The 10,818-nt window shown below is 38.1% G+C and overlaps 1 pseudogene; it reads left to right on the top strand.

Moving 5' to 3' along the window:
- The first annotated feature begins 6,536 nt into the window (after positions 1-6,536).
- Positions 6,537-10,818, top strand: part of LOC122795040 — a 46,845-nt pseudogene continuing 42,563 nt past the window's right edge.

The raw sequence follows: 10,818 nt of genomic DNA, 5'->3' as shown, positions 1-10,818 counted from the left end.
GGTGACCTCTAACGGGGAAAAGCCAAAAGACAGTTTATGTATATAGGCGTAGATATATAGTTATGTTTTTATAGATATATATATATATATATATATATATATATATATATATATATGTGTATATATATATATATATATATATATATATATATATATAAACACACACACACACACACATATACACACATATATGTATATAAATACACACACACACACACACACACAATCACACACACACACACACACACACACACACACACACACACACACACACACACACACACACACACACACACACATTCTCCAAATGATGTCTGTTTGGAATGTATATTTGTTATACATATAGATGACCTACAGATTTTAAGTAAGAGTGAATACAACAGACCTTTTACAATACATATACACAACTGTTATTTTTTGCAAAGTAAAGAACTGAACAATGCACAAAATATTGTTCTTGTTCCCAGTAACACTGGAGTCCCTGTCTATTCTAAGTGAGAGGGTGTGATGCTGGGTCTGGAAGAGCATTCAGGCTGAAAACATTCCAGAGAGCTGTTACAGTCATCTTACCAAAGTGAAGTTTCCTTAACATTCGTGTTAAGCCAACCTCATCATATCCTACACTTACTGTGGTGGAAATGACTGTAGCTTCAAACAATGCACTGCCAGTTTTTTTATGTTAGAAAAATTATTTTAGGCATCTGTCAGGTTCTACATCTGATTAGAAATATCACTTATTTTCTACTGCTGCCTTCCCAACATCCATAAATCCTCAGACAGCAAAAAAAGAAACACAGTTGCAGGGAGGACTTGTGTTCACCATTCAGAAGGCACCCCAGAATTAAAAATGAACAACTTGTTCTGTCATTTTCATTAAATGCATTCCAGAGGTCACCACAGCTGCTATCTTCCCATGGCTTATATGAAAAGAAATAGAAAAGGATGCATCTGTTTTTTGCATACTGTAGAACTGTTGGACTTCTCATATTTCTACAAAATTCCATTTCAGTAATATAAGAATAAGAAGCCATAATACAGTCTGAGCAATATCAATTAGCAATAGCTACACTTAATATAGTAATTAATAAAACAATTCACTGTTTACTTTTTAGTCTCCTGCTTGCAGACAAGAAATGTACTCATATGCAAGGCCATATCTTATCTTTGGGTGTGAGTCCCAAAGCAGAAAAAAAAATCATTGCATGAAATATAAACGTCTTACAGAACTGTGGTCCACATGAATACTTAATGTGCAATGAATTCAGTCAAGGGTCATTCTCAAGACTTTCATAAAAAGGAATACATGCAAAAAACTAAAGAGTGAAACAATCATACAGACAAAACATTCAGCAACAATTGCAAGAAAAACACAACCAAGCTAGAGTTTTACTGTGTGATATTATAAACCTCATATAATAGAGGCCCATGGGATATATGCAAATTACCCCTGAAGAACAGCAGGTGTTTCAGCTACAAGGTTTTTGAATACCCATTACTTTTTAAGTCTTTATAGACATTCAAGCTAAACCCACTAGCTATAGACATACCTAGCATACTTTTTACTGACATAGTCAATATCAACTAAGAGACGCAGAATTTTTAAACCCATCTAATAACCATAAACATTAAGGTGCCTACAAAATATCCCAACTAACATCCAGACCAAAGAGTAAAAAGGTCATCCAAGCAGGCAATTTAACAACAGATGCAAGAAAACCCAACCAAGTTAGAGTTTTCACTGTTTTACCTTAAACCTCCTGTAATGGAGGCACATGGGATACATGCAAATTAACTCTTAGAGACATCAAGTGTTTCAGTCACATGGCTTCTGAATGCTGATAACATTTTAGTTTTTAAGTTTAGTTGAGATATTTTGCAGGCGTTGTTGCCTCACAGTAAGACGCTGTCCGGTTCGATTCTCAGCTAGAGCGTCTTCTGCATGGAGAAATGCGTGAATGGGCATACCTTCATTGAAGGTTGTGCATCAGGGCTAGCAACTCGGCATGTAAAAATCAACTGCCAATCATTAGTGGACCGGAGTTCCCCTGTGGCGACCACTAACCGGGAAAAGCCGAAAGACACAACATTTATAAGCACTGGAACAATATATGTGAATGGGTTTGTGAACGTCTGAGTGTAAATGCATGTTCTGAATGTTGGTATATATGAGCAAGTGTGTGTGTGAGTGTGTGTGTGTGTGTGTGTGTGTGTGTGTGTGTGTGTGTGTGTGTGTGTGTTTTCCTGTTGGTACATGCTCTTCCTAGTAGCCCAGGTGATAGATGCTGCATGGAACAATTCATAATCATGCAAATTCCTGATTATTGAGATGCTTCCTGTTAGGGATTTTAGATGAATAAAAATTAGTATTCAGAAGTGCACTACAAATCATCTCTTTGGTGCAGTCCGACTTGTACTGCAGTGCCATTTTCTATGAATTCTGCCCACTGCCCACTAGAAACAGCACAGCTTCCCTTTTGCAGAATAGGAAGGGGTGTTGTATACACAAAATTAAGCAATCAACAAGATGGCATAGGCATACATCAGTTATTTTTGCTGCCTCACTGCAATCAGTCTTCCAGTTCATTTCTTATCTGAAGAGCCATTTGTGCAGAGTTTTGATGTCCTCGCTGTGTCTGCTAACTGTTTTTGCCGAATGGTGCAGTTCCCCCACATTCAAAAACACATTCTGTATATAGACTGGTGCTACTCCAAATCATCAAGTTGCCTGACTGTAGTTAGGGCTTCATCCCTCTATGCTACTGGTGTGTCCTTCTGCTTGTGTGCATTTTGACACAGTTAGGAAATGCACGGGTGAAATGCGCACTTTTGTGTTATTTGCCTAAAATGAAAAAGTCAGAATACTTTAAGTATATATATATATATATATATATATATATATATATATATATATATATATTCGTATCACTTCACTGAAAGACCATTTCACTGGCACCCATTTCACTGAGACCAAACGATGCATGTGGGAATCAAGATAAAGAAGAAATTTGTTTAGCAAACAATTTTAAGGAAATAGAGCTATATGTGTGCATGGCAGGACTGTATACAACTGTGTGTATTATAAGGTTTAATCAAAGTAAGGTCATAAGCTGCATAGTGTAGGACAGGGCTTACCTTAGCATTTGTGGGGCACAATATGAACCATTTTGGTCTGACCACAGCTGAACACCCTATTACCACCCCATCCAACCCCCCACCACACTCACTGTCTTCCTGGATGTAAGACTTTAGGATTCAGGAACATATGCTGTTACTGTGTATTAAAACAGTATCTTTATTTATTTGTTTATATTTTGCCAGAAAACATCATCATCAATATCAACATCATCATCATCACTGTTGCTCGTTCATCTCTAATACAAATAATGAGAAGACCTGGGGTTTCGCTCTGATGGCTTAATACATACAAACACATCAGGATGGATAGCAGCAGCATTAAGTATGAATGAACTAACAAACAGAGCTTACTAACATACATGCTTACATCTCAACACATAACTACAAAATGGAAGCCAGGCTCACACGTCCTCAGTCTTTATACTCTAGTGCAAGCCCTTGGATAGCTTCTTAAAGGTATAAATACACATATTGATCTACAATCACCATCATTGTCTCATGTCTCTCCTTATAAAAGACACTGTTCACACTCCCACCCCAGTTATAAGTATTTCTGAATCTTTACCTTTATTTATTTATTTGTTTATTTATTTGTTTATTTCCTAAACTGTGTAAAACTAATGCTTACAGATCATTTCCAGACATATTTCAGGACAAGAGGGCAACAATAAGTATTAAAAGCAGGGATAATTTAGAGTAGCTATTACGCAACATCATTATTCAGGGGGGCAGAATTCATAATGCCTTAAGGAAGCTTGCATGAATTTAGGAGGAACATGCATTACCCACACAGTTTGTTCATCTTTCTGTAATACATTTCCTAAAACTCCTCCCCATTCATGTCCAATCATTTTGATCTTTAAGTTTCTGCTTGCACCCCCTCCCCCTTCCAATTATGTATGTGAATTTGAAGATACGGTACCCATGCTGTATATTTATGAGTCAGTTTCTTTCAATTTTTCCTCTTGTAGCTAAGTGTAATCATTTTTCTATCCACGTATGCCACCTTTTTTTTTTTGTACTTTCTATTGTTTTCACATTACCTGAGAGTAACTACTCCACAGTTTCTTTAAGGAATTATACTCATTAACAACTAGTCATGTACCCCATATCAGGAAGAGAAACAGAGGAAAAACACAGTACTATTGTCAATCTCCGAATTAAAGTTAGTCTTATTATTTTCCTCTCTTTTAACTGGAATGGCACACAAAGACATATTGTTCATCTGACCACAGGCCTTGGTTGAAAAACATGTTTTGCATTCAGCAGCAGCAACTGACTACTATGAGTTATACAATGGTATGAAACTGCAGTATTAACACTACTGGACAAGTCACTAGCGCAATGCATGACAGGAAATGTAGTCTGCTCAACTAATGAGACTTGTAACTACTATAGAAACAAGACTACAAGTAAAAAAACACTGTATATGACATAATGACTCTATCACAACCTAGTGGTGTGCCTTTAGAGGAGTGGGGCGCTAATGCCAGCCCTGCTGTACATGGTCATTTCTCAGACCTTTATTGTATGTCACATCAGCATGAGGTACAGGGAAGGTTTACTAACATAGCCGGCCTTAGGCATAGGCCAACTAGGCGGCTGCCTAGGGCGCCACTCTAGTAGGGGTGCTTTTCCAGTATTTATTTGGTGTAGGTAGACCAGGATGGGGGCACCGGGTAGTGTGGTGGGGGGGCGCCATGGAGCCATTTTGCCTAGGGCACCAGTTGACCTAAGGCCGCTCCTGTTTACTAAGTTAATTTCTGCTTTTTATTTTTTAAACAGATAAGACCATTTGTTAGAAAGGGTGATGTTCAAGGGTAACTTAGAAGCACTAGTGTGCTGAAGTGATTTGCCTCAGAGTTACAGAGAGAGCAAACAGAGGCAATGGGGATTAAGCTAAGGGCTGCAGGGTTAAGTTCAAGCCTTATGATAGGCTGCCAACATAATGTTAATACAACATTTCAGAAGCTCAATATATAGTATGGAGTGTGTGCAGGATCACAGTTATGAACCATCTAATGCATGTAACATGTACCCTTTGGTATTGTAGGCTTCTATAATGTGTGTAACACATACCCTTTGGTATTGTAGGCTTCTCTGCATTTCAATACTGCAGCCTGTTCCCATGCTAATTGCAAGGGCTGCTGAAGTTGGTAGTTTAATACTGGGTTAGTTATAATCAGGTACAGAGGTGGATGATGGGTTCAAAGCTGAGGTGCTGCAAGGAGCATCTGAATGGGTGCGTTGATTGGAATGGGGGTGTTATCTGAGGGTGGAATAAATCAACCTTGAGCACTGTTATAGTTTTAAATAACTAGCTGGTTGTAAACCAATGTACAGGATAGAAAGAAACTGATCTGCAGCTTATATTTAGTTTCTTGCAGATTCACGTCTGAAAGACCAAGAACATGTTGTATGTGAATTTGTTAGCATCTTTGGCTGTGAGAGGCAAAGCTATAGCTAGAGAAGGTCTACCTAAAGTGACACACCACTATTACCTTTCTCTCTCTCTCTCTTTCCTTTTTTTCTCTGTCTCACTTGCATGTCATAACAGCTGACTCAACCCTACAAAAGCAACCACAATAAATCATTTTTACATCCAATATAAATGAAATGAGTTAGAGAAAGCAAAAAGTTTTCATGTTTACATTGCAGTCTTAAGTATTAGTAACTGGACTGTACAGAATTTTTTGGCAAGTCATTTTCCAGCCACTCTACATCAAAACGGTGCTAATAACAGCCAAAAGGATGAATAGCTATAAGCAATAACAAAATATGTTTCATGTTGGCCAAAGTCTGCCAGTCAGGATGAAGGATTTGCATTTAATAAACAATGTTTTAATGGGCTGCAAAGGACACTTTGCATTTCAGCACCATAGTAGTTACATGGTACAATACTTACAATACACTGCTGCTATGAAGTTTATCAGATACCTGTTGTTAATACAGAGAAAGTATAACGCAGACTTATACAAAAATATTACAAGTGATGCAGACTGTAAAGAAAATCAGCATACCCTAAGCCCAGTGCCTCATTTTAGTAAAATAAACACAAGGAGAGTTAAGGGGATTGCCAGCCCCCTGATGGCTGATGTCATGAAAGGAAATACTGCTAGCCTGGCTATCTGGAATTTTGTAAATAATTATATGTCATTTGTGAATATCAGCTTGATTCATATGCTTGTGTTACAAATGTATTAGAACTGTATGCCATATAAGATGGTTTGTACATACATGTACAGATGTAACCACAGCATGCCCTGCTGGATTAGAACAGACATGTAGCTGCACTATTTTAACTGTTTAGATGTACATATTTTAACAATGGAAACTGGAACACAAGAGGTTAACTTCAGAAAAATAGCTGAAATTAAATAACATGGCCATGTAATAAAAGGATGGAACAGCTACGAGAACAGCACTCCAGACCATCCATGGCAAAAGGTAAAAACACAGAATACAAGTTTATTTCGGTAAGCACTTTCATACTCAACAAAACACTTCATCAGACCAATTACAATACTAAATTAAAACAGGTCCTTTATATACACCGATGTACCCAATTGCGATCACATGGTATAATGCTCAATTACCCCCCCCAAAACATTTAAAAACAAATTTAAACAAGTTACGAGCCTTTATGTTAGGAAAACAAATAGAACTGTATTGGAGAGAATCAGGGAGCATGCTGCAGCTATAAGGAAGTTGGATGTCAGAAATGCATTAACAAAACATGTAGTTGATGAGGGTCCCACACATTCATTTAGATTTAAAGTTTTAGAACATTTAGTTGAAGGGGAACACTTGGGAGATTTCAGGAATATAACTGAACAGCATGAGATTAGATGGATAATTAAATTACAAGCTGATAAATATCCTGGTCTCAATGGGAAGGTGCTCTTAAGACCTTTGCTTAAGGCTCGTAACTGGTTTAAATGAGTTTTTAAATGTTTGCTGGGGTTATTTGAGCATTATACCACATGATCGTAATTGGGTACATGGCTGTATATAATGGACCTGTTTTAATTTAGTATTGTAATTTGTCTGATGAAGTGCTTTGTTGAGTACGAAAGCACTTACCTGAATAAGCTTGTATTTTTTTGCCATGGATGGTCTGGTGTGCTGTTCTCGTAGCTGTTACTTTCTGTGTTGCTTACCATTTGACCATTTTCCATTTTGGAACACTTTGTTATTGTCTTTTATTTGTATGTAATAAAAGGATGTTATCTTTCAGTTTCAGTGCAGTAACAAACACAATGTCTAGAATTGGAAGTTTTCTGTATTGTCTTGGAAGTGTTTTATTGTTTTATGATTTCCAGGATCTGCCTTAGATCTAACAAAAGCCTTTGTCTATGTATTTTCACAGTTAGATGCTAAATGCTACCAGCTGCATCAGTGGGAGTTTTCATCTGGTATAGAGTCAGATGGCAAGACATTATTTCATTCTGCAAGCCATCCCAGCAGTAATATTTGAGATATTAATATAAGAACTCTCTGAGAGAGAGAGAGAGAGAGACTGTATTCTGTATTTTGTCTTTGACCTTATAACATCCAGATCCAGTCACCACATCTGCCTTGCTTGCTCTGAAGTAAGTTATTGGGGTACAGTAATTCTCTTAGATGCAGTCAGGAATATAGCAAATCTTAGCTTAGATGTCTTTCTTTATTTGTTTGAGACTGTCCTGCAATGTTGTTTTAAATATCTCCTGTGAATTTGAACTCTGATGTAACTGTAAGTATATACTGAATATTTTCTTTTTTCTTTTATTATTTATTAAATATATTTAAACCTTTCATTGTGGCTAATCTGTGTAGATACATATTTATGTTCTGAGAGTACTTGCATATTTATTTGGTGACACTGTGTAGGCCACTCCTAATAGCCTTGCTCTTGGTCAAACTACCATTTGTATTAATAGTAACATTACACAGTAAAACTGTACACCCTTTCTTAAGGGCCTTAAAGTAGCTGGTATATAGTATAGTCTGGGCAGAAGGGGGCATAGCTAGTAAACCTGTGCCAGCCTTTCCCAGGTGTGTGTGTGTGTGTGTGTGTGTGTGTGTGTGTGTGTGTGTGTGTGTGTGTGTGTGTGTAAAAAACAAATCTCCAACAGTGTGTGTGTCAGCTACTGGACAGAGAGAGTGTTGGAGGTCTTGGCTTGGCCACTCAGCTGAGATCACAACTCTATAGCTGTGCCAGTGGGGAGTCTTGCTGGGAATCTGGAGAAAGAGGGAGAAACCATCCCCAGACTGACTGTGGTCTCTGTGTGGTCTTAAGGGAGATCTACACTTGATGCAGAGAGCTGAATCTTGTAATACTGTGTGTATGTGTACCTGTCATAATCCCAATGTATGCTCCCCCTTATGCTAGTGGTGAGGACTGAGGCTTCTTGATTACTGGGCCTGAGGTGGGGCATCACAGTTGATATCACTAGTGCTATTTTTGGAATATGTGGTATTCCTCAATGGCTTTTAGCAGCATTACTACACATTATTGTTAAGTTTCACACCTGATAAATATTCAGCAGCATCGCAAATCTCTTTCCAGCCACAAAGCCGGAAGGGGTGACATGATATGAGGGCAACCGATTTATTGCAGTGAGGGAGGGCTACAAAACGGATGGGCACAGCTTCAGCTGAACCTAACAATTGATGTTAGAGTAAATGCATCATTGAATGTATGTCCTAGACAGGAACTAAAATGGAGGTACTGAGAAATGGAGACAATGGCTAGAAATATTGCATTGATACATGCATTATTTGTGAAGTACAGAACCTGCAGTTATGTAAGTACAATGTAAAAGAAAGATGAATGGCAAAAGAGTAGAGTGCAAAAGCAAAACACTGAACTGGCACTGAACATTTGGAATGTACCTCACAAGACACTTCCAACAGCTAGAAAGACCACAAAAGCACCTCACCAAGAGGATTACTGGCCTCAAACATATGTCCTATGCAGCCCGACTGAAAAAACTCTGACTGTACTCAGTGGCATATCGCTTACTCAGAGGTGATCTCTGCCTGACTTACAAAGCCATGTCCAGCTCAGAATTGATGGACATGCTCCACCTAAAGAAATCCAAGTCACTGCGAGCAACGCGCTCTAGTGAGCTAAACCACACCCAACAATAAATAGAACATGTGGAGGGATAGATTCCTGTCACAGAGACTCCCCATGCTTTGGAACAAAATTCCTAACTACATTAGGCAGAGCCCCTCACTAACACTCTTCAAGAGAAGCCTTGACGAGTGGATGGGTAACAGAAAATACACCCCTGGGATCACTTCATTGGCTCTGCTTGACAGAAGCTCAGTTAATTAATCAATGGGGCAGCGAAAGCCGACACACTCTGGCTAGGCTTATAAATGCCCTCGGGCAGATAGCCTAGTACCTACCTATGAACCTATGAATCTAGCATAGAATAAAACAAATATGACAAAAAGAACACCAGCAGGTGCAAAGTTCAGCAATACCAGAAGTGCATGGTTACTTGATTTAATTAATTTTGATATTTAGTCTGTTTATACAATGCAGATTTCATCAGAATAAAACTGCTGTGTCTCCTCCTAATAATAAACAAATTAGATCATAATCACATGATCAACAACAGAAAATCAGAGGACTCATGATGTGAAAAAGCTTATAGTATTAAAAAAGTCTAAACAATTATAAAAAGATATACATAATAAACCTCCATGAAAATACATTTTTATAAAAGGACAGATAAAACGTATTAAATTTAAAAAATGGTGCAAAAATAGGGCGGTAAAATAAAATATGTGTATGAAAATTTATTCTTACAAATACAGCTATAAAGACATATGATAACAACATATTATACAAATGTTATAAAACTTTGCTTGCTCTCATAAATAATACAGTGAAATTTTGTCACTGAGTCCTGGGGGGGGGGGGGTGGACATTTAACCTGACTAACTAAAAACAACTCTCGAAACTCTAGTTTGGCTTCTCAACATTCCTCTCTATCACAATGTGAAACTTTCTCTAAAACATAAAACAAAAATCTCTTTAAATTCTAACAAATAAATTATTCTCTATATACTGCATTATTCAAATCCCCTTTTTAATGTCATAGGTATATTTATATATTCTAACCCTTAATTGCCTTTCTGTCTTGCCTATATAAAATATATTGCAAGAGAGATGGAAGGTTGACAGTCATGGTGTGTGTGTGTGTGTGTGTGTGTGTGTGTGTGTGTGTGTGTGTGTGTGTGTGTGTGTGTGTGTGTGTGTGTGTGCGTGTGTGCGTGTGTGCGTGTATGCGTGTGTGCGTGTGTGCGTGTGTGTGTGTGGCTCTGCCTACATTATGTTTCTCTGTAGGTGAAGTACTTCCCATATCATTCTGTCTTATCCACCTCTTTTCTCTCTCTCCTACCTTGTCTCACCCGTAATGTCATCCCGTCTGTGCACCCTAAGCAGTTCGGGGTCTCAGTATCTGTCTGCCTGCTGGCGGCATACAGCTGTTTGAGCACAGACTGGGGGGAGGTGGTAGATGCCACCTTCTGATTCATACTGCATTTCTGAATGTGATGAGGTGTGTGATGGGGCAGATGTCACCTAATCACCTAAAGTTCATGTCTGTATGTTTAAACAATTCATAATTGTATTTGAGATGCAGGCGTGCAGCTTCTATACACCACAATGAGAACTGGCTCTTG

This window comes from Protopterus annectens, chromosome 2.part1 (genome assembly GCF_019279795.1).
Source record: "Protopterus annectens isolate FY-2018-M chromosome 2.part1, PAN1.0, whole genome shotgun sequence".
Classification (NCBI taxonomy): domain Eukaryota; kingdom Metazoa; phylum Chordata; order Ceratodontiformes; family Protopteridae; genus Protopterus; species Protopterus annectens.
The sequence above is the reverse complement of the archived record's forward strand: the minus strand, read 5'-3'. Positions and strand labels throughout refer to the sequence as shown.